This window comes from Carassius carassius, chromosome 1 (assembly GCF_963082965.1).
Source record: "Carassius carassius chromosome 1, fCarCar2.1, whole genome shotgun sequence".
NCBI classification, from domain to species: domain Eukaryota; kingdom Metazoa; phylum Chordata; class Actinopteri; order Cypriniformes; family Cyprinidae; genus Carassius; species Carassius carassius.
Window position 1 is genome coordinate 13,320,984 of NC_081755.1, and position 13,709 is coordinate 13,334,692.

Consider the following 13,709-nt stretch of genomic DNA (forward strand, 5'->3'; position numbering starts at 1 on the left):
TTGGGGTTAGTAATGTGTCACTTGTGGGGGTCGAGATAAAGGTGTGAATTGTTCTTTCATATGGACAGTGTCTTATGAGGCTTACAAAGTTACTGAAATTCACAGTGCTGGCTCTCTCCGACAGAGAAATGCAACATTCACAGATTGTTGAATGTTGAATATTAATGCGCCCTGTCATTAATGCAAATTAATAATTTTTGCACAAATACTTGCATATGGATATTAATTCACATTTTGCATTACAACGAAAATTATTTTTTACATGCAATTATCCAAAATGAAACCAAACAAGATTTGTAATGAGGATAAAATAAATAAGAATAAAAGCTGCAAATCTTGCACATAGCCTATTTTACACACCTGCATTTAAATGCAGCTGCATTTTTTTCATTAAATAATATGAAAGCAAGTAGGGCTGGGTGATAAATCGATTTGATCAATTAACTCGAATTTGTAATTTACATCGGTTTGTTTGAATGAAAATCGCTTTTCTTTTTAACATCCACCGACGCACCACTCAGTTCTCCCGTAGTTCAGAGTGGCTCAACCCTCCCCCGCGAATCTGACAGAGACACGCCGCTGAGCAAAGGATGAGCTGAGTGGTGTGATTCTGACTGGAGCCTCCATATAATGACTGCAATAGTCGAGCGGAATGTTAAAGCCGTTTTATTAATCCGTCCATTCATTAGAGTTTCAAAGATTTAATCATGCAGGTTTAATTTTATTCGTTTCTTGTTTTAGGCTAATTAGGCATAAATAATGGTAATGAAATTATACAGTAGAGCTACAACTAACGATTATTTTTATTACAATAATTAATTAATCTAATGTTCTTTTTTTAATTAGCTAATGAATCCTTTGGATAACTTTACAAAAAATATATAAGTACAACTTCTAAAATAATATTTCAACCTTTATTCATTTTTACAACTTTATTCAAGTTTTTACAGTATAAAATAATAAAGAGGCAAAGAAAATTATTTTACTATGGTAAATATGAGTTTATGATAGCGTTTATAATTAAACCACAGTAGCCATAAATTTACAGTTGTCTGAGACGTCATGAAATGTTCTTTAGCATCACAAACCACAAAATGTAGTCAGGGTTCTGCTATGGTTTAGCATGGTTTCCAGAGATCTGGAGCTGATTCTGGGTAGCTCGGTGGTCTGTAACTGTTGTCTCATGGCGCGCTGTCTTTTAAGGGGCCGTTCACATATCACGTCTTTTGCGCGCTCAAGTTCGTTATTTCCAATGTAGGCGCGCGATAAGCGCGCTCATAATGGAAGCGACACGGTCGTTTTTTTCCAGGCGCGTCCGCACCGCATCGAGTTAAAAACATCTCAACTTTTCAGAAGGCTGCAAGCGCAAGAATATCAGACCTGAACCAGGAAGTTGGTCACCAGATCACACGGTAACCAGTTAAACAGTAACACCGGAGAGCGCCAAGATGTTTTCCTCTGAGGTGCTCGCGCATTGCAGTTGTGCTGCCGTGGTACACCATATCGGTTTTGCAAAGGGAACAAAGGGTCATTTTATTTGTCCTCTGTTTAAAGTATTCCCATACTTTTGATAACAGTGGTCTCTGTTTTTGTGACAGAATGCAACTTTCTCCATTCCCAGTATGCCATTAGGCGAGATATAAACAAACAGTGTGACGCGTCAACGCATTTCACGCACATCGACGTATTTTGGTAGTTGACGTAATCGATGACGTCGACGCATTGTTGCAGCACTATTATACAGTGCTTCATGTTTAAACATGCAACAATTTCTTAATCAGTTTACAGACAAATGTTTTTTTTCCCCAATATGTTAAAGGACAGGTAACGAATAACAAAAATGCATGTTGTTTTATTAAAGGAAAAAATATATTTATATTGAAAATATAAATTAAAATATAGGCATAATATATTAAAATATTGACATTTTGCATATTAATCCATGAAGCCAACCCCCCTAAAATAGGCTACCACTTTTAATGCTCCAATGCAAAGTAAACCATACATTATATTAGTATATTATTTTGAATAATATAACGCATAATTATTATAATATAAATAATACTGCACACCTTTTAAATGTGCCAAATCTAAAATATGGTTTAATACCATGTAGATTAGAGAAAATATAATCACAGGTTCAGGCACAGGTTTGACATTTATCCTGCTTGAATTCGTTCTAAGAAATGCACTTAACTTCATAAGTACCAAACTTTCGTCTGTGGATATTAAATATTAAATATTTTAACTACAGTGTTTTTCTTTCATTTTCCCTGACTGAAGCCATCAAATCTAACACATCAGTGAGGCAAAACTGACGTCTATTAGCGAAAATGTGCTTTGATGCACTTGTTTGATAACTTGTGGTTAAAGCGCCACTCAATGGTCAAAATGCACTTTATACCGCCGCCGTGGCAGTACGTGCGGCTGTAGAAAGGGCCTTTTGAATGTCTACTTAGTGTACATCAACTTAATGCAAAGACTTAAAAGGACGCCTTTTCGTTGCCTTGAATTGAGGAGACGTTAGATTCATTGACAGGGGCCCGTTGGTTTTCAACAATAGATATGGCCAGCAGTTATAATCAGGTCACTGTCTCTGAATCTGACTGACAGAAGACTGCCTTTTGTATGCCATTTGGGCTTTTCGAATCGAATTGAATACCTTTCAGCCTATGTAATGCACCCAGTATGTTCCAACTTCTAATGGAACAGCTGTTTGGGGACCAGCGACATCAGTCTGTGTTGTTATATCTTGATGATATAATTGTGTTTTCCTCATCAGTGCAACAACATCTGCAGAGTCTGAGAGTGGTGTTGAGGCGTTTACAAGTCGAGGGCCTTAAAGTGAAGTTGGAGAAGTGTGTGTTCTTTAGGAAGGAAGGAAGTTACCCGGGACATGTTATATCTGCTTAGGGTGTAACAACGGACCTGGGTAAGATAGAGGCGGTGACTCGGTGGCTGCATCCAGTAACTGTGTCATTGACAATTATATCATCACTGAACGCCTTTCAACTTGCACGTGTCAGTGTTTATGAATAGATTAAATGAAACGGGACAAATTTAATCTTGACAATCTATGTATCATTATAAAGATCTAAGCCTCAAGCATCGACGACAGATCACTGTTTTTCAATGGAAAGCTTATAAAGACTGTATTTGCTACATTTGTGTAAGCAGTACACATAAAAACATGAGAAAAGAAAACGCTGTACATACCAGATCCGTCGTAATAATGAGTCATAAACACATCCACAGCTGTAAATCCCGGTTTAGTTAGAAAGATAAGGGTCCACTGAACGACATCTCATGAAGCACGTTTAGTCCAATGAAGCAATAACGTTGTAATATGGATCATAATTCCTTTGTTTACGTTTCAGTTCTTCAGCGACAGAACTGTTTGCATCTGTTATGGAATAACTCCCGGTCAGAAACTGTGTCTTTGTAGTAAAAAAACTGCATGGTTTTGCAACGTACAGTGTCACAAACAGAATGAGACGATCCACCGGATAAAAGAATGAATGAAAGATAGGCGAAATATAGTATATATGAAATTTGGCGCTCCCTTGTGACGCGCTCTGACGCACCTGTCAGCTGATGGAGGAGGAATTTTATAGCGATCGCCTTTTTCTTTTTTTCTTTTTCAACAGTTTTTATATATGTGAGAGTGTGTTTTATGTTGAATGTGAATGTATCTGCATGATTACCATCTGTTTGAGTGCAAATCAGCCCAAATCAGCTTGCTATTACTGCATGATCACGGCTAGGGTTGTAACGGTATGAGATTTTCACGGTATGATAATCGTCTCCGAAAATACCGTGGTTATACGGTTTCACGGTATACGGTATTAAAAAATCTAACCATTTTTTTGTTGGGGGGGGGGGGGGGGGCTTCAACAAATGTTTGAAAGTAAGGATGCAAAATATCGATTAATTCCACAATCGATTGTGGTTTAAATTAATCAATTTATCTATTCTCACTTGAATTAAAGGGGGTTTTAGTCTGAATAAAATGTTAGTAGAAGGATTATAAAATGAATAGATGTGATTAGAATTATTTTATAAAATGAAGAAAGAGAGCCATACATTTAAGATAAATTTACTTTGTTGACTTTCCTATCCTGCACGGCATGGGCGTAGGTTTAGGGGGGGACGCTAGGTACTAGTCCCTATCAATATTTTGAGATTACAAATTTGTCCCCACCAATATTTAGCAAGCTCATTTGTACTGCTATTTGGATCTTTGCACTGCTATTTGGATCGATTCTAACGGCCAGGACGACGACAGTACAAGAAACGCCGTAATTTGATTGGCGGCGGGGTATCTGACAGGCTACATGCGCGGGCCGGGACTACTTTTGTGCTTGCACTAGCAGCGAGCGGGTGGTGGTGGTGTGTGTGTGTGCGCGCGCGCATGTTGACGACGCCGATGGTAAGTTACCAGGGCTGTCTCTCTGCCACATACAAAGGCCAGAGTAAAAACATTTTAATATTCCATTTTTTTGCCCCTTTTTGTAATTTGGAGATGCCACCCAAGAAGAAAAAAGGGGCCATAAGAAGCTTTTTCATAAAGCAGAGTCAGAGTGTAAGTAGGCAAAATAACTAGCTAGCCACATAAATAAACTAGCAGTAGTGACTGACCAGGCTTTCAAATGAAGATTCTACTGTAGAAAATAGTATTAACTGGTGATAGTATGTGTTACCCAGGATGATAGAATGCTACGTTAGCAAGTAACTGAATGTCAATAAGCCTGTACCTTAACTTAGAATCTTGCTGTCAACATAAACGTGAGTGTTCTGGAGGGTAAATGGTGTTTATAATAGAAAAAGGTTATTATATTTATTTAGATTTGTTTCCTTGTTGCAGAGTATTTTTTGTTAGTGTAAATACTAATGTACATAATTTTTGTTAATAAAACGTTTGGTTGTTCAGCATTACACAGTCTCAGGTGTTTTTTTTTTTTTAGAGTGCATTTTTGAGCTATACTAGCTCTTTAGGGACAGTATACAGGATGGTATATCGGGGTCAGGATACAATATAATGAGATGAACTAGATTCACTTCTGTATTGTAATATTCTGTATTGCCAACAGTCTGAAATTAAAAAATCACTGGTGTCTTACAACAATAGAATCCCGGGGGGGGGGGGGGGGGGGGTATGGGGGTGTCCCCACCAAAGCTGAGACCAAACCTACGCCCATGCCGCACGGAGACCGCTGAACGAGCCTCTTTAAATGGTTTTGTGGTGCTCGTTGTTGTATTTTAAAACACAATTGCAATGTTTTCAACTGACATTATGGCATTTAAAATAAAATGATCCCAGATGTGATACCCTTAAAATATCTTTTTTCCGAAGCTGTTTTTTGTCATTTACTGTAGTTTGCATCACGCTAATGTAAATTCAAGTGTTCGTTTTTAAAATAAGTTGTTTTTTAGAAAGTTATTTAATGCTCTAAAAACGGTGGTGTGACGTCGTGATTGACAGCTGTGATTGACAGCTCTCTGAGCCGAGGAGGCACTGAATCGTCAACAGGCTTTTTTCATGATCTTCAGAGGACTGAGGAGATTGGAGCTTTAAATTTAATCTCTAAATTTCTATCATTTCTATAATTTCACACGGACATAATGGGTTGTTCTGCAGTAGATTGTGCTAACCGATCTGTCATTTCCAATCGATCTTTGAATTTTTTTCAGTAAGTTAATTTACAAGCTATTTAATTAGTAAATCAATGTAGCATGGGCTAGCTAACGTTAACGTTAACTAAAAGACAACAAGCCTCGTTAATAGCCACGTTAATAGCTAGCAGGTGATCGTTAGCTAGATCGTATAACTATTATTTTGTATTAGGCCTATTCTAAATTAAGGTTAAACATGATGTAAGTTAGGCTATAACATATCGTCTAGGTTTAACAAGCAAAGGTTGTACTGTACTTGGACTTGATTTTACTCTGTTTATAGAGTAAAATCTCTCTGTTTTAGTCTGTTTATAGAGTAAAAATTACTCTGTTTATAGAGTAAAATTACATCTGTTTATAATAAGGTTGGTGAATTTGCGGTTATAAAGATTATTATTGCCGCTCCAGAAACATTTATGTAGCCTACATTGAAATTATTAAAAATAATCTGAATTAACATAATAAACATAAGAGTGAAGATAACAGTATTGATTAAACAGTAAAATAAGTTTAAATGCATCCAAATTAGTAAAATAATCAAATTTTATCAGTCCCTTTTTTCAGATGCAATTGCTTTTAAGATGTAGCCTACGGTGATAAAATCTTTTTTTTTTTTTTTATCGCATGTGTTACGTAAATACCCTGCTGTGTGGCAGCTACTTATGTTTTTACGTTTGCTAACCTAATTGTACTTTACTTGGATTAACCTTATATTTAAAACAATGTAAATTCTTATATTTACAAATGACCAAATCTTGCATTGTGCATTTCTCAAGGAAGGCATCTAATAAAAACATAAAAAAAAAAAATAAAAAAAACATATTTTCGCAGTTTTCCTTTAGGTAAGCATCAAGCATTACGACTTAAAAATTGGTTGGTGAACATGAGACGGATGAACTGGAGACCAACAAGATCATCCCGTCTTTGCAGTGCTCATTTTGAAGAGAATGACTTCACCAAGGACTCAAAGGTAAAAAAAAATTGCCTACCTAAATCTGCTTTTTTTTTTTTTTTTGACCAGTTTGAGACACGCATAAATGTTGTACTTTGCTGTTAACTAATGTGTGTACAATGATAAAGTAAAAAAATATGTATAGTTAAGTGAAGAAAAGAAAAGGATAAATTAAACGCTACAATATATTTTAATTAAAGGCTTAGGTAAGTCTAACACTGTGTGAATGCTGGAACAATAGTATGCTCCTACAAACTCAATAGTCTCACAGACTCTAGCGTTATTAGGGTGGCAAAATCTGAAGACACAATTAAGCATTTGATTGGGCATTTTTATTGTAAATTTGAAGAATATTCAAAATTGAATTTGACATCCTCATTTGTTAGTAGACATAATTTTGTCAACATTTTTAGTGAAGTAATTGAAAAAAAAAACAATCAAAATAAGAAGAAAAGAACTAATCCATGTCCTTTCTTAAAATTACATTAACATATAATATAACATTCATATGAGACTGAGAACACGTTTCAATGGCATCTAGAGTAGTATGGTTCAACAAACATAATTATATTTGAATATTTTTATGTATTTTCTTATCTTCCTTATTTTGGTTCTTTAGGGAAATCTTCGCCTTAAGAGCACGGCAGTCCCAACCATCTTCACAACTCATCTAGTGAGGTCCAAGGGTAAGAGTGTAAGACGCAAGATTTTAGGCAGTAATACTACAGAGGTAAGTGCCCCTTTGTTGTCCAAAATGTCAGGGGACAAAAAGGATTCCACGGTTGACAACTGCCAATTTAGTGTAAAATCTGCTGCCGATTACAGCCATGCCACCTTGACTGAAAATGCCAATGGTAACATCCTGCTTGGCAATGACATCTTTCAAGCTGACACTGCTGTAACAGTGGATATAAATACCGTGGATCACAGTTAAGCAGTGCAAAAGTTAAATATGCAAAACGCAACAACTTTCAGGAAGATCACAGCTACAACCTAGAGTCTCCAAGGACTTTGAAACGGAAAAATCAGGCCACAGAGCAAATTCTTGAAAAATACAGGAAAAAGCTGAGAAGACAATGCCAAAAGTCCAGACGTTTAAAAAAAAGTCTGCACCTTAAAGGGGGTCACAAAAGAACTCAGGAAGAAGATGTTAATATCAAATCAATGTGCCTCTTTGCTTGAGTCCATTAATGAAGTGCCGAAACACATCTTGCGGACAATACAGCACGGGAAAAAGTCAGCAAAGTACTCAGAGGAGCTGAAGCAGTTTGCCACCACACTGCATTTTTATTCCCCAAAGGCCTATGAGTATGTCCGTGACAATTTTCAAAAAGCTCTGCCTCATAGTCACACCATCCGCAATTGGTACAGCAGCATCTCAGCTGATCCTGGTTTTACTGTGGCGTCTTTCACAGCTCTACAAAGTCATGTACGGGCAAACAAAGAGTTAGGAAAAGAAACTGTCTGTGCCCTAATGATGGATGAAATGTACATTCACAAGATGACTGAATTTGCAGGGGACCAGTTCCATGGCTATGTGGACATTGGGACTGGAGAAATTGACAACACAATGGCTACCCAGGCCTTGGTACTCATGGTTGTTGCTGTCAACGAGTCATGGAAATTCCTATAGCATACTTCCTCATCACAGGTATGGATGGAAAAGAGAAGGCAAATGTCGTAAGGGAGAGCCTTAGCAGGCTTCATGAGGTTGGTGTTAAGGTTGTCTCACTTACATGTGATGCCCCCACAAGCAACTTGAGCATGATAAGGGAACTTGGCGCTGACCTAAACATCAACAACATGAAGCCCTACTTCTTGCATCCTGAGGACCCTGCACATAAAGTACATGTGTTCTTGGATGAATGCCACGTGCTAAAGCTTCTTCGGAATGCCTTTGCATCTTCACTGGAATTTGAGACAGAAGATGGAAGTAAGATTAAATGGAAGTAGTTTGAAGCCCTCAATGAACTTCAGGAGAAAGAAGGTCTGCGACTTGGAAACAAGCTAAAGAGGGCTCATATACAGTGGAGGAAGCAAAAAATGAAAGTTCATCTGGCAGCACAGCTCTTCAGCAGCAGTGTGGCAGATGCTATGGAGTTCTGTGAGCAAGGCTTGAAGTTAGAGGAGTTCAAGGGTTGTGCTGCAACTGTGCAGTTTATTCGCACTGTAGATGCAGCTTTTGATGTACTAAACAGCCGTAATCCTCTCGGAAAAGGTTTCAAAGCCCCAATCAAGCCCACAACTAAAGACCGCGTTGAGACCATTTTGAAGCAGGCAGAAACTCTGCTCCGTGGGTTGAAGGTTCAGCAGTACAACAAGATGGTGCCACTTCACACAACAAAAAAGAAGACTGCCATATATGGCTTTATTTCTAATGGCAAAAGTGCACTAAACGTCTACCATGATCTTGTTGAGAGGGCCGATGCACCATGTAGATATCTTCTGACTTACAAACTTAGTCAGGACCACTTGGAGTTCTTCTTTTCAGCCATAAGAGCAAGGGGGGGGGGGGGGGCACAATGACAACCCCAATGCCAGGCAGTTCAGGGGAGCATACAAACGCCTACTTGTGAGGCACCAAGTGAAAACAGGCACAGGCAACTGTTTGCTTCGAGACAACACTTACATGCTCAACTCAACACATGCAGCTGTAAATGTTGCCCGAAGATTGGAAGTGCAGTTGGTGGAAGTGGGTGTGCCTGAAGATGACACCAATACTGACCTCCCAGATGTATGCAGCCTTTCTGAATACAAAGAGGCAGCAATCAGCTTCATCACAGGATTTGTGGTAAAGAAGATGAAAGAGAAAATCACCTGCTTGCCTTGCACACATGCATTGACAACTGATGGTGCTGCACATGACTTCATTCATCTAAAAGACAGAGGTGGTCTGCAGAAACCATCACCAGTCATGGTGTCTGTGTGTCTGGCCACAGAGAAATGCATTCAGAGGAGGATCAATACAAACGGAGGTGAGCTTCCCAGTGGACGTGGAGTCACATTGACCATTGTCAATCAGGTTCTTGCAGATTGTGCAGATAAAGATCTTTTTCCACATCTCCACAACCATATGTTTGATACATGTGTTGAAGTGAACCACATTCATGTTCTGGTGAAGATGGCCTCCTTGTGGTATTGCAAAGTCAGATTAAATCACTTTGCAAGAAGGAAAACTGAAATAGCAAAATCTGGCAAGATGGTTCGCAGACAGCTGACTAATTTCAGAATATTTTTCGCTGTCACCACCTACCAAATTCATCCTCTGCTAGTGATTATTTCAGCCCCATTCACACCATGAGCATGCAATCATGGTAATGATGCCAAGTTAGTTATTTATGTATTAGAATATACATATGTTTTCACATAGGTTATTATTAATAATGCAATTAAATCAATAATAAGTAAATTATAAATTAAGTATATTACAAATATATTATATTTATTATAATATATAAATAATTTAAATAATTGTTATGCATGCTATACAGCTATATATTTGTTAGAATCCCACTAGAGACATATAGCCATTATAAAAGCATCATTGTTGCTTGTGGTGTGAAGGGGGTTCACATCCTCCTGAAGTTCTGTTGCTGCTGTTGATGATTTACAGTCCGCTAAACAGGACTGAATCATTGAGAGAAGAAGTATCGATTTGGTTGATCCTCCTGAAGTTCTGTTGCTGCTGGTGATGATTTACAGTTCGCTAAACAGGACTGAACCATTGACTAGATTACTCAAATGTACTTATTCATTCCTCATTGGATCACAGAAAGCACTTGTGAATAAATTAATGTTTTTACTGCACTTCCATGTAAATAAGTTTAATGTAATTATATACTATTCTAAAGTTAAAATGTATAGTTTGACAGTATATTTCGAAATACAGTTTGTACTGAAGAGTTTCAAGTTTAAGAGTACATTATGAGTTTTGTAACCACCAGTTTCTACTGTTTATACTTGGCTATATGTTCATAAATAAAAGTTATACCAAAAAAAATAAGCGTTCCTTTCATTTGAGTTTGATAAAATGAAAATGTTCACGTTATTTATGTTACGTCTATGTAAATGTTATATTTTTGTTGTATTGTTTATATTTTTGTATATAATTAGGACTTTCAATTTATATATTTGTGTTTAGTCTCATCTGCATTTGTCTTGTTTGTCAAGTATGTCTTGTTTTGTGTTCCCACTCATGGCCTGCACCTTGTCGTGGTGAGTGGGCTTTCAACTGAGATAGGCCACCTACTGTATGTTGAAATGTTTGTTGGATCTGGTGTGTAAAAATTTTTACATTTTTTTTCTGTTCCCATCTTAGGTTCATTGGAGGTGCTAAAGAGAAAGTATACTTAATGAAGGTGAGTTAATCATGATATATCTTTGGGTTGACTAATCCTTATTGCATTTTTGACTGATCTGCAAACTCTCAGAAAAAACATTCTGATTTATGCTTCTCAGATTCATGCAACCTGTCCAGTTGGTAACATCAGTTACCACACACCTAAGACTACAAGCCCGTGACAATATGGAGGACTTTATACTCTATATTGGAGTATCTGTTTGTAAATGAAAAAAAAAAACATATTCTAGAAAGCCACACAATGTATTGTCATTTAAACCTGCAATATGTGTAGTAAGTTACACATAGATAACAGTTGATACTGATTCAATAATTATAAAAATGTCATCAACTTATATATTTTTTTTTATCCTATAGTTAATCTGAGACAAGAACATCTTGTCTTCATTCCAGGAGTATGAGAAATAGATTTTCTTTAAAGTACTAGTAATGTATGCTTTCTTTGACAGACAGAAGACAATAAAACCTCTTGTGGAGGTATTTATGTTGAGCCAATACATTTACTCTGGAATAAAAAATAAAGAGACTTAAAAATTCAAATATACACAGTATTTATTTTAAAAAAAATCACAAAATAATGTATTGCACTTTGCATTGCATTACATAGAAACTTCTGACTACATTCACCATGGGGAAACAATTGAGGAAGTCAAGTATCAGGTGGAATGGCTGGGGTAAAGCAAGGGGTTTAGAGGAGGAGGAAAAGGAATAGAGAGAAAGAGCTGTGACAGAACAGTGTAATGCCTTCCTTTGTACATTAACAAAATAGTGCACATAAATCATCACATAAAGTATAAAAATCCTTGACTACTTTTGATACCAAAACTTTTTTTGTGGTAAATCCAAATCCAGCATCATCCTACTGGATTTGGTCTTCCAGACACTGGCCAATATTTTTTAAAAAAAATATCATTTCCCCAAGGGGTGAAATGAACTCCATCATGCAAAAATTGTGTAGCATCTCTATGCTTTATCTGAGGATGATGTACAATCTTTCCTCCAAGAGTACAAACAAAAGAAGTCATCACACTGTTAACATAGCGCCGGGATTTGTCCATTTTTTTGGGTTGAGAAGACCTCCAGCGGCATCTCTGGGTGATGGCAGAGTAGATGATTTTCATCTGAGGGAACTGCCGATGGAGGTCTTGCAAGTCCTGCTTGATACCGACAACAAGCTTCACGCTCTTGGTGGTCCCAAGGTCGTTGCCGCCACAGTGGACCAACAGGACATCTGGCACAGCTCGTCCTCTAAGGCACTGATTGAAGAAGGAGAGGAGATTTCTCCAAACCATGCCACCCCAGCCAAACCACCGGACCTGGGCATTCAGGCCAAGGTTGGTCCCGATGGTCTCCCTCACACGTTTTTCCCCACGGCGAATGTAGCTGTCCCCAATAATGTATATTTTGGGACCTGTTTATTGAAAAATAAAAAGAAAACAACATTACCTTTTAAAAAATGGATCTGGAGTAATATTAAATGTAACTTAAATTATATTTATTATTTAATATTTTATCAAATATACAGTAATTATTTTATTTAAATTATTTTAACTGGATTTTAATTACTGCTTATTTAGATCATTCTCATAATACAAATCTCATGGTGAAATCACAATACAATATTTTTATTTATAGATATTTCCGCTTAAGTTTTACTTACTCTTGGCCTCTGTGGAGATTAATGATTGTGAGGATGTTGTCTCTTAATGCCCTTTTTTGTCTAAAATGTGGATACCAAAAAAAAAATTTAAGAAAATGACTAACAATACAATAAAATATTGCTTCTGTATGAAAAAGCAGAAGTGAGTTGCATTAATAAACTAGTTGATAACATATTGCATACATGTTAACAATAAATTATAGGATGCTAACCTGGCTAAAACAGACTTCATGAGCTAAATATGAAGTTGATTTAGCTGTCCGCTAGATTGAGATTAATTGTTTATAATAGTTTAATTGTAGTAATAGCAGTACTCGTGTTTTTACAGTTTATTCATGTTTTACTTTTTTTTAAATATGACCTATTTAAATGTCTGGTTAGTAGGGTACTTGTATTTACCTTATTTTAATGAGATTGGAGTGGAACGGAGCAGAGTTCACAGGAGCAGGTTAGATCGTGATCCTGCCTCTGGATGCAGTTCGAGATATAGCCTTAATTAACGTGGCTTAATTTGTTCTTGTTTACCAGTTTCTTTTCTTAAATCTTCTAATTTTGCAGGTTTATTTTATTATCTCTTAGCCTACTGTGTGTGGTAAACGGGAAGGGAAAAGAAAGATTTCATGAATTAATAATTAGTTTGATTATTAATTTGTTCCCTTATTTCAGTTAAATCATGGGTTATTAGGGAACAAAATTAACGAAACATGGACAATTGCCACAAATTAATAAGTCGTAGAAACGAATTAACAAATTGTAGGAATTAGGCTAAAGTCCTGTGTCCCGCAGCCCTGCAGAGTGCAGTTATCTGATTAAATGACTTAACGTTAGTTACTACATTTCTATTGCTTTTCATGTTGAAGGACTTTTGTGTTGTTTCTATTTTAATGTAGGCTACTTTTAAAGTTTAAATCACATTAAAAGCTTAATTAGTACACTGTGAATGAATGATGATACGGTCAACGTAACTCACAGCCGCTCGCACGTGTTCTGCGCATGAGCCGCACGCAACCCAACATTACATCAGTTAACCTTTATCAGCCTTAATCGATCAATCTCTTATCGAC